The sequence below is a fragment of the Lutra lutra genome, chromosome 12, assembly GCF_902655055.1.
Source record: "Lutra lutra chromosome 12, mLutLut1.2, whole genome shotgun sequence".
NCBI lineage: Eukaryota > Metazoa > Chordata > Mammalia > Carnivora > Mustelidae > Lutra > Lutra lutra.
In genome coordinates, this window is record NC_062289.1 from 70,926,977 (window position 1) to 70,942,661 (window position 15,685).

At 41.7% G+C, this 15,685-nt stretch overlaps 1 long non-coding RNA gene across 1 annotated transcript; it reads right to left on the bottom strand.

The window, feature by feature from the left end:
- Window positions 1–613: 613 nt before the first annotated feature.
- On the bottom strand, window positions 614–10,112 carry LOC125082452 (uncharacterized). The gene is made up of 3 exons (XR_007121972.1): window positions 9,994–10,112; window positions 9,380–9,488; window positions 614–709 (listed from the first exon to the last, which is right to left on the bottom strand). It is a non-coding gene; the product is annotated as an uncharacterized LOC125082452 (long non-coding RNA).
- Window positions 10,113–15,685: the final 5,573 nt, after the last annotated feature.

Consider the following 15,685-nt stretch of genomic DNA (forward strand, 5'->3'; position numbering starts at 1 on the left):
GGAGATTCCTTAAGAAATTAAAAATAGAGCTTCCCTATGACTCTGCCATTGCACTACTGGGTATTTACCCCAAAGATACAGATGGAGTGAAAAGAAGGGCCATCTGTACCCCAATGTTTATAGCAGAAATGGCCATGGTCGCCAAACTGTGGAAAGAACCAAGATGCCCTTCAACGGACGAATGGATAAGGAAGATGTGGTCCATATACACTATGGAGTATTATGCCTCCATCAGAAAGGATGAATACCCAACTTTTGTAGCAACATGGACGGGACTGGAAGAGATGATGCTGAGTGAAATAAGTCAAGCAGAGAGAGTCAATTATCATATGGTTTCACTTATTTGTGGAGCATAACAAATAGCATGGAGGACAAGGGGAGATGGAGAGGAGAAGGGAGTTGAGGGAAATTGGAGGGGGAGATGAACTATGAGAGACTACTGACTCTGAAAAATAATCTGAGGGTTATGAAGGGGTCAGGGGTGGGAAGCTGGGGGAGCCTGGTGGTGGGTTTTATGGAGGGCACGCATTGCATGGAGCACTGGGTGTGGTACAAAAACAATGAATTCTGTTATGCTGAAAAGAAATAAAAATTTAAAAAAATAAAACAAAAAAAATAGCAGCTCCTTCTAAGGTGAAGATGATAGTTATAGAAGATGTCTCATGCTGCTATGCAGTAAAAATTAAAGCCATGTTTCTTCTCTCTGTCCCTGTCATGGAAATACAGACAGATAAGATCTTAGTGGTTAAGAACAAAGATTTTGTAGTCAGAACACAGCTGCATTCAGGGTTTGCTTCTATGATTTACTAGTTTTCTGACCTCAAGTAACCTATGCAACTTTGTTGTGCAACAAACCCCTGGGCCATCTAACCTTTTGCAGAGCCTCAGCCTCCTGTGGAAAACAAGGGGATGCTCATAGCTATGGTCAGCCCTCTTGACCATGCCCTTGTTGTGGAGATTAGGTGAGACAGTATATGTAAAATGCTTAACTCAATCCCCAGCACTCAGCAAGCACACAAAATGATCAGAAAATAATATTCTTATTTTTCTACCTAATCACTGTCTTTCCAAACTAAAGAGTCATCTGTGGGTTTGTGTGTGTGTGTCAGCCTGTGTGGTTGTTTTATTTTTTGCTATGTGTACACAATTGGATAGATAGGAGCTCTTGCACATGCAGCAAATTCCTTGGAAGATAGTGTTCCCAGGAGAATGTGGACACATGTCCTGGGAGGCAGGTGTTTACAGCTGAGCAGTATATACATGTGTATCTGTGTATATATAAAACACTGTTTCCTTATAAGACTTTCTTATCAATCAACAATTCAAAAGTCATTTCCTGTTACTTGTCATGCTATCAACCGAGGTTAATGACTAGGAAGATAATTAGATTGATTGGTCAAAGGGAAAGATCATGTTTTAATTAAAATCTCTTATCCAAACCAAAGTTTCAGATATTGGAGAGAAATGTGATGACTATTTATAAACATTCTGATCTCTAGGTTGGTAAGGCTGTAAATGCCACAAGGTGTCAAGTCCCCTGCCCAGCCTTCCAGTCAGAGGTATGACAACTGATCTTGGGGGCACCTGGGTGGCTCAGTGGGTTAAAGCCTCTGCTTTTGGCTCAGGTCATGATGCCAGCATCCTGAGATGGAGCCCTGCATCAGGCTCTCTGCTCGGCGGGGAGCCTGCTTCCCTTCCTGTCTCTCTCTCTGCCTCTCTGCCTACTTGTGATCTCTCTCTGTCAAATAAATAAATAAAATCTTTAAAAAAAAAAACTGATCTTGGAGTGCCCCTTGTGTTGAGATAGTCTTTCTATTGCCCTTATACAGAGACCCTCTACAGGCACAAGATAGCTAACATCTAGGAAGCAGAACCCCTGAGTTCTGATCAGCCTCTGAAACCAGCTCCCTTGACCATGCCAGAATTTCAGGGTCACCCTATATGGTGGGGCAGTATGTGTAATGGTTACATGTATGTAATGTATACCTATACATATATAATGGTTAATGCACCTGCATTAAAGTAAAATAAACCTGGCCTTAAGTCCCAGTGCCTCAACTACCCAACAGGTAAATGTGTGATTCAGTAATTTTCTCTTTCTGAGCCTCCATTTCTTCAACTATGGAAACTATTTTTTAAAAGTAAGATTCCCATTTCACCAGGTTATTAGAGAAATTCATTAATAACTTGCATTGAGGGGCACCTGAGTGGCTCAGTGGGTTAAGCCTCTGCCTTCGGCTCAGGTCATGATCTCAGGGTCCTGGGATCGAGCCCTCATTGGGCTCTCTGCTCAGCAGTGAGCCTGCTTCCTCCTCTTTCTGCCTGCCTCTCTGCCTACTTGTGATCTCTCTCTCTCTGTGTCAAATAAATAAATAAAACCTTTTAAAAAAAAAAAAGAACTTGCATTGAAAGTCTTGAGCATAGTGCCAGATATAAGGTAATGTCCACTTAATAATAATAGCTACTATTTACTTACTCTGTACCTATCTACATAGGCATCATCTCATTTAATCCTCACAACAACCCAGAAAGTTAGGTACCATTATTATCCCCATCTTATAGATGAGGAAACCAAAATAATGTTCCAAGGTCATATAACTAGTAAGAGAAGAATTTGAACCCAAGCACTCTGGTACTGTTATTTTTAATATTTTTGTCATTAACAAAAATAATAACCCAGAAAGGATTCCATTGTCTCCCCTCCAACTGTGGAGGGAATAGCTCTGCCCTCAGATTCCTCAAAGATTTCTTTAATATTAATGTGCCTCCTTTCCCTCTATTTCATTCCCTGACTTTAGCTATGGTTCACTTATTCATTTAACAAACAATTATTGAGCAGCTACTGTGTGCCATACTCTGTGCCTGCCTCTGAGGATATGGCACTGAACAGAACAGTTGATGTCCCTGTCTTCATGGAGTTGAGGAGCCAGCTGAGAATAAGAAGCTGAAGAATGAGGGGAGCCAGACACGCAGAAAACCAGAAGAGTGAAATGAAGGTGGGGAGGCAGGAATGAGTTTGGCTAGTATGATTTAAGAAGTGAGAGAAGGAAAGTATGGCTGAAGCAATGACTAGGAAATGACATGAGATGGTCCCTGCCCCTCTCTGGAGCTCCAGACCTACAGTTCACAAGCTGACTGCACAGACATGCCTGGGTGGTCCTCAGACCTCCTAATGCAATATGTCTAAGACAAAAGTCATTACTTTCTCCAGCCAAACTCCCCTCCTTTCCCTGACCAGACACTGCACAACCCAACACCCAGTGGCCCAAAATAAAGACCTGTTAAATATCTCCTGAATTTGTCCTCTCTCTAATGTCATAACCCTTGCTTTGGTTCAGTCCTCATCATCACTGGCCTGAGTTGTTGGACTGGTCCCTAACTGTTTACCCTACCTCCAACATCTTCACCTCCAGTACCAGTACCTCTGACAGGCTGCTGTCAGAGAGATCCCCAAAACAAACATGTAAATATATAACTTCCCCAGTGTAAAACCTCTCATGGTTCTTCCTTTGTCTCAGGATGAAGTCTAAACTACATAGCCTGGCAAATAGTATCCTTCATGTTGTGTTCTGAAGCCATATTGTCAGTCTTGTCTCCCACTGGTCATCCACAAGTCTTAGAGCACCACCGTATCAAATTACTCTTTCATAGTACCAGGAGCAGCACAAGTTGTTCCCTCTACTTAGAATTCCTCTTCTTGCCCTCTCTTCTTGTAGAACTACTATTCAACCTTTAAGATAGAGTTCATTTCCTCACTAAAACCTTCTCTGACGCCAGGCAGAATCATCCACCTAACTCTCTTAAGGACCCACAGCACATGACATTTACAACATAGCTACAGTACTCATCAAATGTGTTTCTGATTATATCATTATATATTCGCCTCCCCACCAGACTGAGTTCAGAAAGTCTGTGATCCTGTCCCATTGAATACAATGTGTAGTATACAACAGATGCACAACAAGTGTTTGGTAGATCGATTATTTAATTAATGGAAAATTGACAAAGCACAAAAAAACTCAATGAGTCCCTCAAAAACCAGATTCCCAACCTTGATCTCATTAGCACAAACCAAAGGTCTATAAGATAGCATAGAAGCTGAGACCTAACCAAAAACTAACCCTTATCTTGCTACCTGGGAATCAGAGATTGCCAGAAATAACCAAACACCAGGGAGATACTAAGGTCTCAAGATAGTGATTTATCCAAGATCCCTAGGTCAGATATCAACACACCAGAACTAGAAGCCAAAACTGCTGCCTCCTAGTTCTCGAAGCTCCTATCTAGGACAGCTTCTGTCAGAAGGTGAAAGACAAAAGAAGCAAGGTCTTCTTGTATGCAGGGCTTCCAAGAAGATACCCATTGGCTCTTGCCAAATACATAGTCCAGCTTTGCTCTGGGTTGAATTGTGTCCTCTCCAAAATTCATATGTTGAAGTCCTAACACCTCGTAGCTCAGAATGTTATCTTATTTGGAGAGAAGGTCTTTGTAGAAGTAATCAAGTTAAAATGAAGCCATTAGGGTAGGCCCTAATCCAATATGACTGGTGTCCTTATAAAAAGGAGGAGTCCAGACATAGAGACACATATACAAGGAGAATGTCATGACATCATGAAGACAGCTGTCTATAAACCAAGGAGAGAGGCCTGGAGCAGATCTTTTCTACACAGCTTTCAGAAAGAACCAACCATGCCGACACCTTGATTTCAGACTTCTAGTCTCCAGAACTGTGAAATAATAAATTTCTTTTCTTTAAGACACCCAGTTTGTATGGCAGTCAGAGAAAACTAACAGAAGCCTTCTAGAGCAGTGGATCTCAACGTATGGTCCCTGGAAAAGCAGGTCAGTATCACCTGAGATTTGTTAGACAGGTAAGACCTACCAGTCAAACTCTGGGGAGGGGATCCAGTAATTTGTGTCCCAATGAAGCCCTCCAGGTGATTCTGATGCATACTACATTTGAGAACCACTCTTTAAAGCTGGTTTATTTAGTGTTCTATGCTGGTTTATTTAGTATTCCCTGAAATTTCACAAATACCCAAAACCTCAGAATTTGACCTTGGGAATAGAGTCTTTGCAGATGTAATTAGTTTAGCTCAGAGTTGATTAGGGTGAACCTTAAGTCCAATGACTAGTATCAGTATAAACTGAGAAAACAGAGAAGCAGAGACAATACTTAGGGAGAACACTATGTGACAACAAAGGGGGAGATGCATCTACAAGGTGAGGAGTGCCAAGGTTTACCAGGAGTCACCAGAAGCTCACAGAGAAGCAAGAAAGGATTTTTCTCTAGAACCTTCAGAAGAAGTAAGACTCTGCTAACATCCTGACTTTAGACTTCTAGTCTCCAGAACTGTGAGAGAATAAATTCCTGTTGTTTTAAGCCACCCAGTTTGTGGCAATTTGTTACAGCAGCCCTCAGAAAACAATACTCTGTCCGACAAAAGTCTTAGCCACATGTAGCTATTTAAATTTAAATTAAATTTAAATTTAAATTTAAGTTAGTCAAATTAAATAAAATTGAAAATTCAGTTCTTCAGTTGCAATGGTCACATTTCAAGTGCTCAGCACATGAGGTTCATGACTACTTTTTTTTTATATATTAACATAGAATATTTCCATCAGAACAAAAAGTTCTATTGGATACAACTATCCTAGAGGCCCATGGGCTAAATTCAGTCCATCTCCTGTTTGGTATGGCCCACAAGCTAAGAATGACTTCAACATTTTTAAGTGGTTGAAAAGTTAAAAGAAGAGAATTTTGTAATGCAAAAATTATATGAAAGAAAAATTTGTGTCTCTAAATAAAGTATTATTGAAACACAGCAGTACCCATTCGTTTACATATTGTCCATGACTGATTTTATGCTACCATGGTGGAGTCAAGTACTTGTGACAGAGACCATATGGCCCACAAAACAAGGTATTTACTCTCTGACCTTCTACAGAAGTTGTTTGCCAACCCCTTGCTCTAGAGGATAATGAAGAGTGACAAGGAGAGGATATTAGAACAAATTGGCATCATGGTTAAACACAAAGACATCTGTTTTGAGATGCCCATAGGCATGTACTTCCCAGACCACAGTGAAATCAAGGCAAGTATGTATTATCTCTTACTGATATGCACACAGTATACATATACAGATGATCCTTGAAAAACACAGGTTTGAACTGTGTGCATCTACTTACACACAGATTTTTTTTCAATAAATACAGTACAGTATTGTAAATGTATTATTATCTGTTCCTCGTGATTTTCCTTTTTTTTAAGATTTTATTTATTTATTTCACACAGAGTGAGAGAAATTGCACACACAAGCAGGAGGAGTGGCAGAGGGAGATGGAGAAGCAGGCTCCCTGCTTGGTGTGGGACTTCATCCCAGGTTCTGAGATCATGACCTGAGCCAAAGGCAGGTGCTTTTTTTTTTTAATTAACATATAATGTATTATTTATTTCAGGGGTACAGGTCTGTGATTCATCAGTCTTACACAATTCATAGCTCTCACCATAGCACATACCCTCCCTGACATCCATCACCAAGCCACCCCATCCCTCCCAGTGCCCTCCACTCCAGCAACATTCAGTTTGTTTCCTGAGATTAAGAGTCTCAGGATGAGACTGAGATGGTTTGTCTCCCTCTCTGGTTTTGCCTTGTTTCATTTTTTCCTCTCTTGCCCTATGACCTTCTGCCTTGTTTCTCAAATTCCACATATCAGTGAGATCATGTGATAATTGTCTTTCTCTGACTGACTTATTTCACTTAGCTTAATACCCTAATACCCAAATGGCAAGATTTCTTTTTTTGTTGTTGGCTCAAAGGCAGATGATTAACTGACTGAGCCATCGGGGTGTCCCCCCTTATGATTTTCTTAATAAGATTTTCTATTCTCTAGCTTACTTTATTGTAAGAAAATGGTATATAATACACATAACACAAAAAAACATGTGTTAGCTGACTGTCTATGTTATCAGTAATGCTTCTGGTCAACAGTAGGCTACCAGTAGTTAAGTTTAGGGGGAGTCAAACATTATACATGGACTTTCAACTGTGCAGGGGTTTGGTGCCCCGACCCTGGCATCATTCTAGAATCAATTGTAAATAATATCCACATATATACACCCAGAAGATCCATAGAGAAGGGAATGGAGGGACATATACCTAGGTATTAATGATGGTCACCTAAGAGGGAATGGGTAAATGAGGCTGGAGTTTATGCCTTCTGTTATTATTGCCCTCCATGTTTTCTAATTCTTCTATAGTAAGGGGATACTGCTTTTTTAATTTAAAAAAAAAAAACCCTGCCTGATTGTAAAACAAAGCTCCTAACCTCTAGATTGTGAGGGCTGGTGGCACCTGGGTGGCTCAGTGGGTTAAAGCCTCTGCCTTTGGCTCAGGTCATGATCCTAGGGTCCTGGGATAGAGTCCTGCATCGGGCTCTCTGCTCGGCGGGGAGTCTGCTTCCCCTCTCTCTCCCTGCCTACTTGTGATCTCTGTCTGTCAAATAAATAAATAAAAATCTTTAGATTGTGAGGGCTCAGTCTTCCAGGCTGCCCTTATCTTTATGTAGCTCTGAATACCTTCATGGTTTCTTTCCCCACTGTTATTGGCTCTCAGGAAAGGATCTGCTCACCCCATTTACACTGAGCTATTGTCAGCAGACTCACAGATTACTGTGTATGTTCTTCCTCCCAGAGCCAAACAGCCTTTCAAAAAATCAAAGCCTAGAGCTATAGACATAAAAGTCTACCAGTGGAAGGTTAACTTTCAGTTAACGAGGTAGGAATACAGAGAGCCTTCTGGTCACCCCTGAAATCCCCAGGCACAAGAAACAGTCTACCCCAGGTACTTGCACGGGCCTAGCCAGTGTGCAATCTTGGATTCTGTACCCAGAAACAATTAACAAATACATACAGCTACACTTACAAACCAGGATCCAAACTTGCAGGCTTAACCAAAACTCGGCAAAAGCCTCCCAAACCCAACCCACTTTTAAGATCTAGGTGATGATGACTTAGACTCAGAGATCTAAATTCACTGACCCCCCCTAGGAAACCTTAGTCCTTCTCTTTGTCATCTCCTGGCCTCAGTTTTGTCCCAGGAAAGGAGTAAGGCTTGGACAGAGTGAATTCCAAATTCACCCTCAGCTTTGCTCTGGGCCACACTGGATTCTCCAATTGTATTATGTATGCCTGGGACAGGGTCCAGGTAATTCCTAAAGGGTCCAATGATTAACCATTGAGCTGGGCCAGTTCCAGAAAGGACTCAAAAATTAACCTGGTTACTCCTGTTTTCCTTTTAATCTTTACCATTAGTAACTCTAGTGAGGCATTATCTCTCTCTAGTCTCAGTGGCCCATGTGCCATCCCCTGAACCTCTACCCAGAGTGTTCCATTCCCTTCTCCCAACATCCCTTTCTTCCTGACTAAATTCTGCCAACTGTCACTTCATTCATGAGACCTTTTCTGATTCCCCAAGGCCCAATGACCACAACATCCTCTGACTACCTCACTGTACTATACTAGATCCTAGTATAAAGCACCAACTGTCATGGGTTTTAGTGACCTTTCCTATGGATACTTCTTCCTGCTTGGCTACTCCCCTTAGGAGTAGAAATTATGCTTATTTAAGGTTTTATACAGGGGATTCCAGCACTAAGTGAAAGATTAGATCCAATGTCTAGATCAAAGCTAAAATTCATGAATGCACAGGTTCATTGGTTGAGGATGCTGAAACTCTTGAAATGCTTTTCACCAATCTCAGAAATAAGTCCTGACCACTAAGAAATGTTTTTAACTCTTCAAAGCACCTGTAAGCTCTCTTAGCTCCTTGGATCCTCACAAGAACCCTGTGAGGCGGGAGACCACTAAAGTGGAGTATAAAACACTTAACATGGAGATGAAGCAATCTCCTAAGGCTAGCTGTCAAGTTAGAGGTAGAGCCTGAACCACACACCTGAGTTCTTGCCCTCCATTCCTGAGCTTTTGAGTATATGGCATGCAGTGAAATCAAAGCCTCACCCTCTTTTTAAGAAACTGCAGCCTGTTGCCACCTCCTTATTAACACATGAACATGCATACATTTATGTTTTATAAATACTTTCATGCTGGCTCCAGCTTGTGTGGGGCTCCACATTTGTAAATCTAGGACTGTTTTTCTCCCATCATTTATCATCATTCTCTAAGGGAAAAACAGCCCAGTACAGGACCCAGTCAGATCAATATATTTTCTCAAAGAGATTAAAAGGAGCCAGAAGACACTGAACTTGATCCTACTTGCTCTAGGATGCTCCACTCAGGCCCTTCCCTCCTCCCGCTGTGTTCCAGAGGATAAAAGACATGTGAAAGCTTTTAGTGTGGCCAATCATCCCAATACATAACCTGGAGATGGGCTTCCCAGCCAGAATATAATCTTTTCCTGTCCAGCATCTGCAGAACCATATTCTCTCATCATAGCCACTTTTGCTGCTCAGCAGGACCGGTCACAGACCTGTAAATATATGCACAAATTAATATGCAAATGACTATTAGATGCAGGTATATATGGAAGTGTGTTTATGCTATTGTGGTGTGTGTGTTGTGGTTGTGTGTTGTGCTGATATAATGTGAACAAGCACATGTATCTGTAGGTACTCTTCTGGAAAATGTGTATATGTGCAGATGAGTATGTGACTGGGCATAAATATTTGCTCACTCACCAGTCACCAATCAGTTCTACAAAGATGTACTAATACTGCAGGCACCTGCAAGTTTCTGGGCATGAACAAGACAAGAATGGAGGGGGATACACCACAATGCATGAGTGGTAGATGAGTTTTTCAGTACTATGTAGCTGTCTATGAAATCACTATATATATATGTATGTGTACATCAGGGCCCACATCAAGCTAGGGAAGTTTCTGGTCATATAAGTGAGGATACATCATCTGTTGTTGCTGAAAAATGCTGTTGTGTTCTCTCCCCAAGCCCCAGGGGTCAGATTAAACAGGACTCACCTGACCCTTGGGCCATGGAGGCATCCTCTATACTCTGCCAGGGTGGAAGGCTGAAGTATTGCCTCCCCCTCATCATTACAGTCACTCCACTTACCCCACCTTAGGGAGGGAAGGCAGAACCTGATAACAGAGCAACGAGAGTCCAGCCTGTTGGAAGCCACCTGAGTTTCACGTGTATTTATGGTTTCACAGTTAATGTTTGGCTCTGGGTTATTTTTACTTTAGGAGGTAAGCCGGAAAAGGCAAGGGAGGTAAGATGCCAAGTCACCTGCAGCAGGCACCTGCTCGGACAGCCACCACTGGCACTGTAGTGTTCCAGGTCCTACCAAAGGAGGAAGCCACCCCAAATAGAAGGTACAGGCTTTTGGGAACAAGAGTAGAAAAAGAGAGCCCTTGCAAAATGTCCCTTAGGAGCCCAGCATCTCCTCTGCAGCTTTCTAAGGGGTACGAGAAGCCTCTCTACTAACAAATCAGCCAGTCTCTACTTAGTCACCTCTAGGACATGAGGATCTCCTTACCTCCAAGATGCTCTCTTAAGAATTTCACTTTTATACTAAGACAAAAATCTACCTCCTGGCAACTTCCATTCATTGGTCCTACTTTCCCTTTCAAAAAAATTAATCTTCCTGGTAATAACTGTCTTTGATTAATGCCCCCAGAAGGTCCCTGTTTTAATTGTTAATACATAACTGGAAAAAATATAGTATTATTTTTTAGTTTATTTGAAAACCTTTCTCTCCTATTTGAAGTGTTTAAACTCCTTAAGAGTAAGGAGGTTTTATATATGTGTGTGTGCATGCTCACACTGTGTACATAGTATATATGTACATTCTACAAGTGTACATATAATACACTGTATATGTATATACTGTATATACCAACATTTAATCCATGTTTGCCATATCAGACACCATGCTCAATGTGCTTACTATCTTACTTAATCTCTACAACACTATAAAGAACTATTATTCCTATTTTACTCAAGAGAAAATTGAGAGGTTAAATACCTCTCCCAGCTGTGGACAACATTCAAATTCAAACTCAGGCCGTTCTAATTTTAGTCCCACTTATTAAGCACAACACTGTAATCACTTGTATGCCTTGCATATAATAAACCAAAATAATACTGGTGAGTGGATTATTTATTTAATTGATAAGGCCATCCATTTCCAGTAACACTTAGAATGAGTGAGTTTCTCACATTGGTTGGCTGCATATAGAGTGGGTGGGACATAGGACAAATGAATTTACATGGAAGCCCCAGAGATGGTCTGAAACCTGGACCACTTCTTTGGAAGACAGGGTCTCTTTTTTTTTTTTAATTTTTATTTATTTGACAGAGAGAGAGATCACAAGTAGGCAGAGAGGCAGGCAGAGAGGGGTGGGGAAAAGCAGCCCCCTTGCTGAGCAGAGAGCCTGATGTGGGCTTAATCCCAGGACCCTGAGACCATGACCCGAGCTGAAGGCAGAGGCTTAACCCACTGAGCCACCCAGGTGCCCCAAGACAGGGTCTCTTGACTTCAAGGTTTGCCCAGTACAGCTGAAGAGAGACACAAGAAAGGAAATTCTGTGGGCTTTTGAGCTTCCCCCAGAATCATTCTTGATATGAATCATGCAAAGAATCCTTGAGTCATTTACCTAGAATGCCTTTCTCCCCTATATCAGCCTCTCCTCTTTCAGGACTTAGCACAAATGTCACATTTCCCCTGAAGCTTAAGCTACCCATTATTTTTCTTAAGGCAGAAGTACTCTTCCTTCAACTGTGTTCCTACTGTACTTCACACACACCTCAATTATAACACACATCACATCATATTGCATTTATAGCTACCTCCCTAACCAGGAGGTCCTCAAATGCTGAGCTTTCTAGTCTCTGGGCCTAGCAGAGATGGCACTCAGTAAACATATGTTGAGAGTGAGCAAGAGATAAGAGAACATGAAAGCCATCCTGCAGAAAGAAGGAACCCCTATACCCAAAACAAAAAACCCCACAAATGACATTGTCATCACAGGCATGCATGTTCCTACAATGAGGGCTGAGGTGATGACCTCCTCCTACTCCATAGCCAGGGACCTCCAGAGACCTCCTTGCCATTTCTGGTGATAACTGAAGTATGAATCATCTGTCATCCTGACACTCTTTGCCTTGGGGAGACCAGCCAGCTGATCTCCAACTTTTCCTCTAGCTGTGCCAAAGCAGAAAGTGGCCCCACATTGGAAAGTTTGCCATCCCAGGCTACCCAGGACTAGGAGGGAGAATCTAGAAAATCTTGGAGGCCAAAAAATACAAGATAACTGGGAATGAGCAGGAAGTGGAGAGAAGAATTTGGTGAGGCCAAAGTGGACATAGACTACCGTAAATAAACTTCAGATAAACAAACAATAAAGAATCTCTCAGGACAATGGAGAAGAGCTCCCAAAGACACAACTGTTACCCCTTGAGGTTGATACAGCATTCAATGCCTAAGACAAGGACTCAAATGAGGCCACATAGAGAAGGGGGAACCAGAACACAGGAAGGACACTTAGACTGAACATTTAATGTCTAAGTCTCACTATTCCCTAGAGCCCTTTAGGGAACTCCCATAGGGCAAGGTTTTCATGTAAGACCTGGGAGAGAATTTACCAGGCTTAAAGAATCCCAAACTATGCCACAGACAGATCTAAGAAATTCCTCTAGATGATACAGTTCTATCCATCAAGGCTTGACTCAGCTCAAAATAAGAGTGGAACAAATGATGACAAGCACCATGAAAAAATGCTTAACATCACTAGTCATTAGGAAAACACAAATCAAAACTACAATGAGTTACCATTTCACACCCACTGGGATAGCTATAATCAATCAATCAATCAAGTGTTGGTGAGAATGTGGAGAAATCAAACTCTTGCACGTTACTAGTAGAAATGTAAAATGGTACAGCCAGTGCGTAAAAACAATTTGGTGGCTCCTCAAAAAGTTAAATACAGAATTACCATATGATCCAGCAATTCTACTCCTAGCTTTATACCCCAAAGAGTTGAAAACATTCATACACACAAAAACTTGTACACAAATGTTCATAGCAGCCCTATTCACAACAGCCAAAAGATGAAAACAACCCAATGTCCATCAATTGACAAAAGAATAAGCTAAATGTGGTATATGGTGGAATATTATTCAGCTACAAAAAGAAATGAAGTATTGGAGCATCTGGGTGGCTCAGGTAGCTAAGCACCACACTCTTGATTTCAGCTGGGGTCATGATCTCAGGGTCATGAAATTGAACCCCGCATTGGACTCCACACTCAGCAGGGAGTCTGCTTGAGATTCTCTCTTTCTCTCTCTCCCTCCCTCACTTCCACACACACACACTCTCTCTCTCTGTCTCTCTCAAATAAATAAATAAATCTTTAAAAAAGAAAGAAATTAAGTACTGATACAACATAAATGCACCTTGAAAACATTGTGCTGAGTGAAAGAAACCAGACACAAAGGCCAGTATTTATGATTCCATGTATATGAAATGTCCAGAACAAGCAAATCCATAAAGACATAAAGTAGATTCATGGTTGTCACAGACTCAGGGGAGAAGAGAATGAGAGTGACTGCTAACAGGTACTAGATTCCCTTTAGGAGTGATAGAAGTGTTCTGGAATTAGATAGCAGTGATGTTTGCACAACATTTTAGATATACTAAAAACCAACAAAATGTACACTTCAACTAGTCAATTTTATGCTATATAAATTATATATCATTTTTTTAAAGATTTTATTTATTTATTTGACAGAGATCACAAGTAGTGAGAGGCAGGCAGAGAGAGAGGAGGAAGCAGGCTCCCTGCTGAGCAGAGAGCCCGACGTGGGGCTCGATCCCAGGACCCGGGGATGACCTGAGCCTAAGGCAGAGGCTTTAACCCACTGAGCCACCCGGCGCCCCTATATCTCAATTTTTAAAAAGAAAAATTAATTGTGGTTATGGTTGTATGACTCTACAAATATATCAAACACCATCAAATTGTGTATTTTAAATGAGTGAATTGTGTGGTATATGAATTATATCTCAATAAAGCCACTACCAAAAAAAAAAAATTTCAAGACTGTGGTTCAAATCAAGGTCTTTCCTTTTTTTCTTTTTTTCTTTTCTTTTCTTTTCTTTTTTTTTTTTTTTTTGAGCAGATGGGGAATTTAATTTTTTTAGTTGATTTTTTTTTAAGTTTTTGATGTAGTGTTCAACTATTCATTAGTTGTGTATAACACCCAATCCAGTTCTTTCCAGGTCCAAAGACCAATGCTTTTAACCACTATACCACACTGCCTTATTTGCAGGGTAATCCCAGAAGGGCTCTTTAGCTGTATCCTCACACAAGCTCTCCTTGCCTTGTGCACTCTGAGACACAAAAGCTCCAGGCAAGTGGTTTCCTCCTCCCAGTGTTGTCCAGATCAGTCCCACCTCAGTAACCCCCAAGTGCCTAAAATCTAAAGCCACATCTCCTTAATCTGAAAATCAAGGCCTCTCAAGATCTGCAATCAACTTTCTTTTCCTAGGACTCTGCTCCACATGCCCAACATCCTAACCAATATTTCTCGCTGCCTTTTCCTGAATCATGTCCTTTCCTGCTGTCCAGTGTGCCTGGAAAATCCTCTCTCCACCCCTCCACTACATGGCCAAATCCTGCCCATGTGCTCTGATATACCTGGCACCATCTTTGAGTTCAAAGTCACACACACACACACACACACACACACACACGGGCCTTAATTTTGCTTCCTCTGAGCTCTCATGCATCTCTATTTCTCCATGCATTTATCCCTATACAAAGGTATTTGGACATATATTCTTTAAGGACAATGTAGAGAGACAGAAGCAGAAGCCAACACCCCGCTAAGCAGGGAACCCAACACGGGGCTCGATCCCAGGACCCTGGGATCATGACACAAGCTGAAGGAAGATGCTTAACCGACTAAGCCACCCAGGGACCCCTAAGGACAGAGTATTAAACAACCCAAAGCACCCAGCACAGCATCTGACACACAGTAGTACTCACAAAATCACATCAAATTAACTGAAGTGAATTCAATCTCTCATCATCTCACTGCTCTTTTCCACTAATGGTAATTATCCTGCCAGCTAGAAACACTACAGGCACAGTTTGAACAGGTGTTTAGAATGTTAATAGATGAAAATGGGTTGCAGCCACATTTATTTCATAAAAATTATGATTGAGTTTTATGGCCTCGGTTCCCTTGACTACCCAGCTGTTGGTTGGCATACCCTGCTCAGCTCAGGGGGTGGAAATATTCCCCTGGCAGGGTGATATCAGGCAGAGGTGATATGAAGAGGAAGAGAATTCAGCATTTGAGGTACCAGCACCTACTGAGTCCTTCATACTGTAACAATATTAGGACCCCTTCGGCCCCTTCCTCAACTCTGAGATAGCCAAGGGGTTGGGAAGTCCAGAGGGGTGTGCTGCAGTTCTGCTCTGGCAGGGTCCCAGGAAGTGGGGCAAAGGAGAACCAGGCCAATAGGCCCTATGCTGGGTTTTATGTAGGATTGCTTTCTATGGTGATGCCCATCAATTTCCTAACCACTACAGCTCCCTGGTACCCTGACTAGCCATAGCCTACAATGTCCCACCAGCCCTACCCTGTGTTGGAGCACAGCCCAACAGAAATATAATGTGAGACAGGAGTGTAATTTCAAATGCCCTG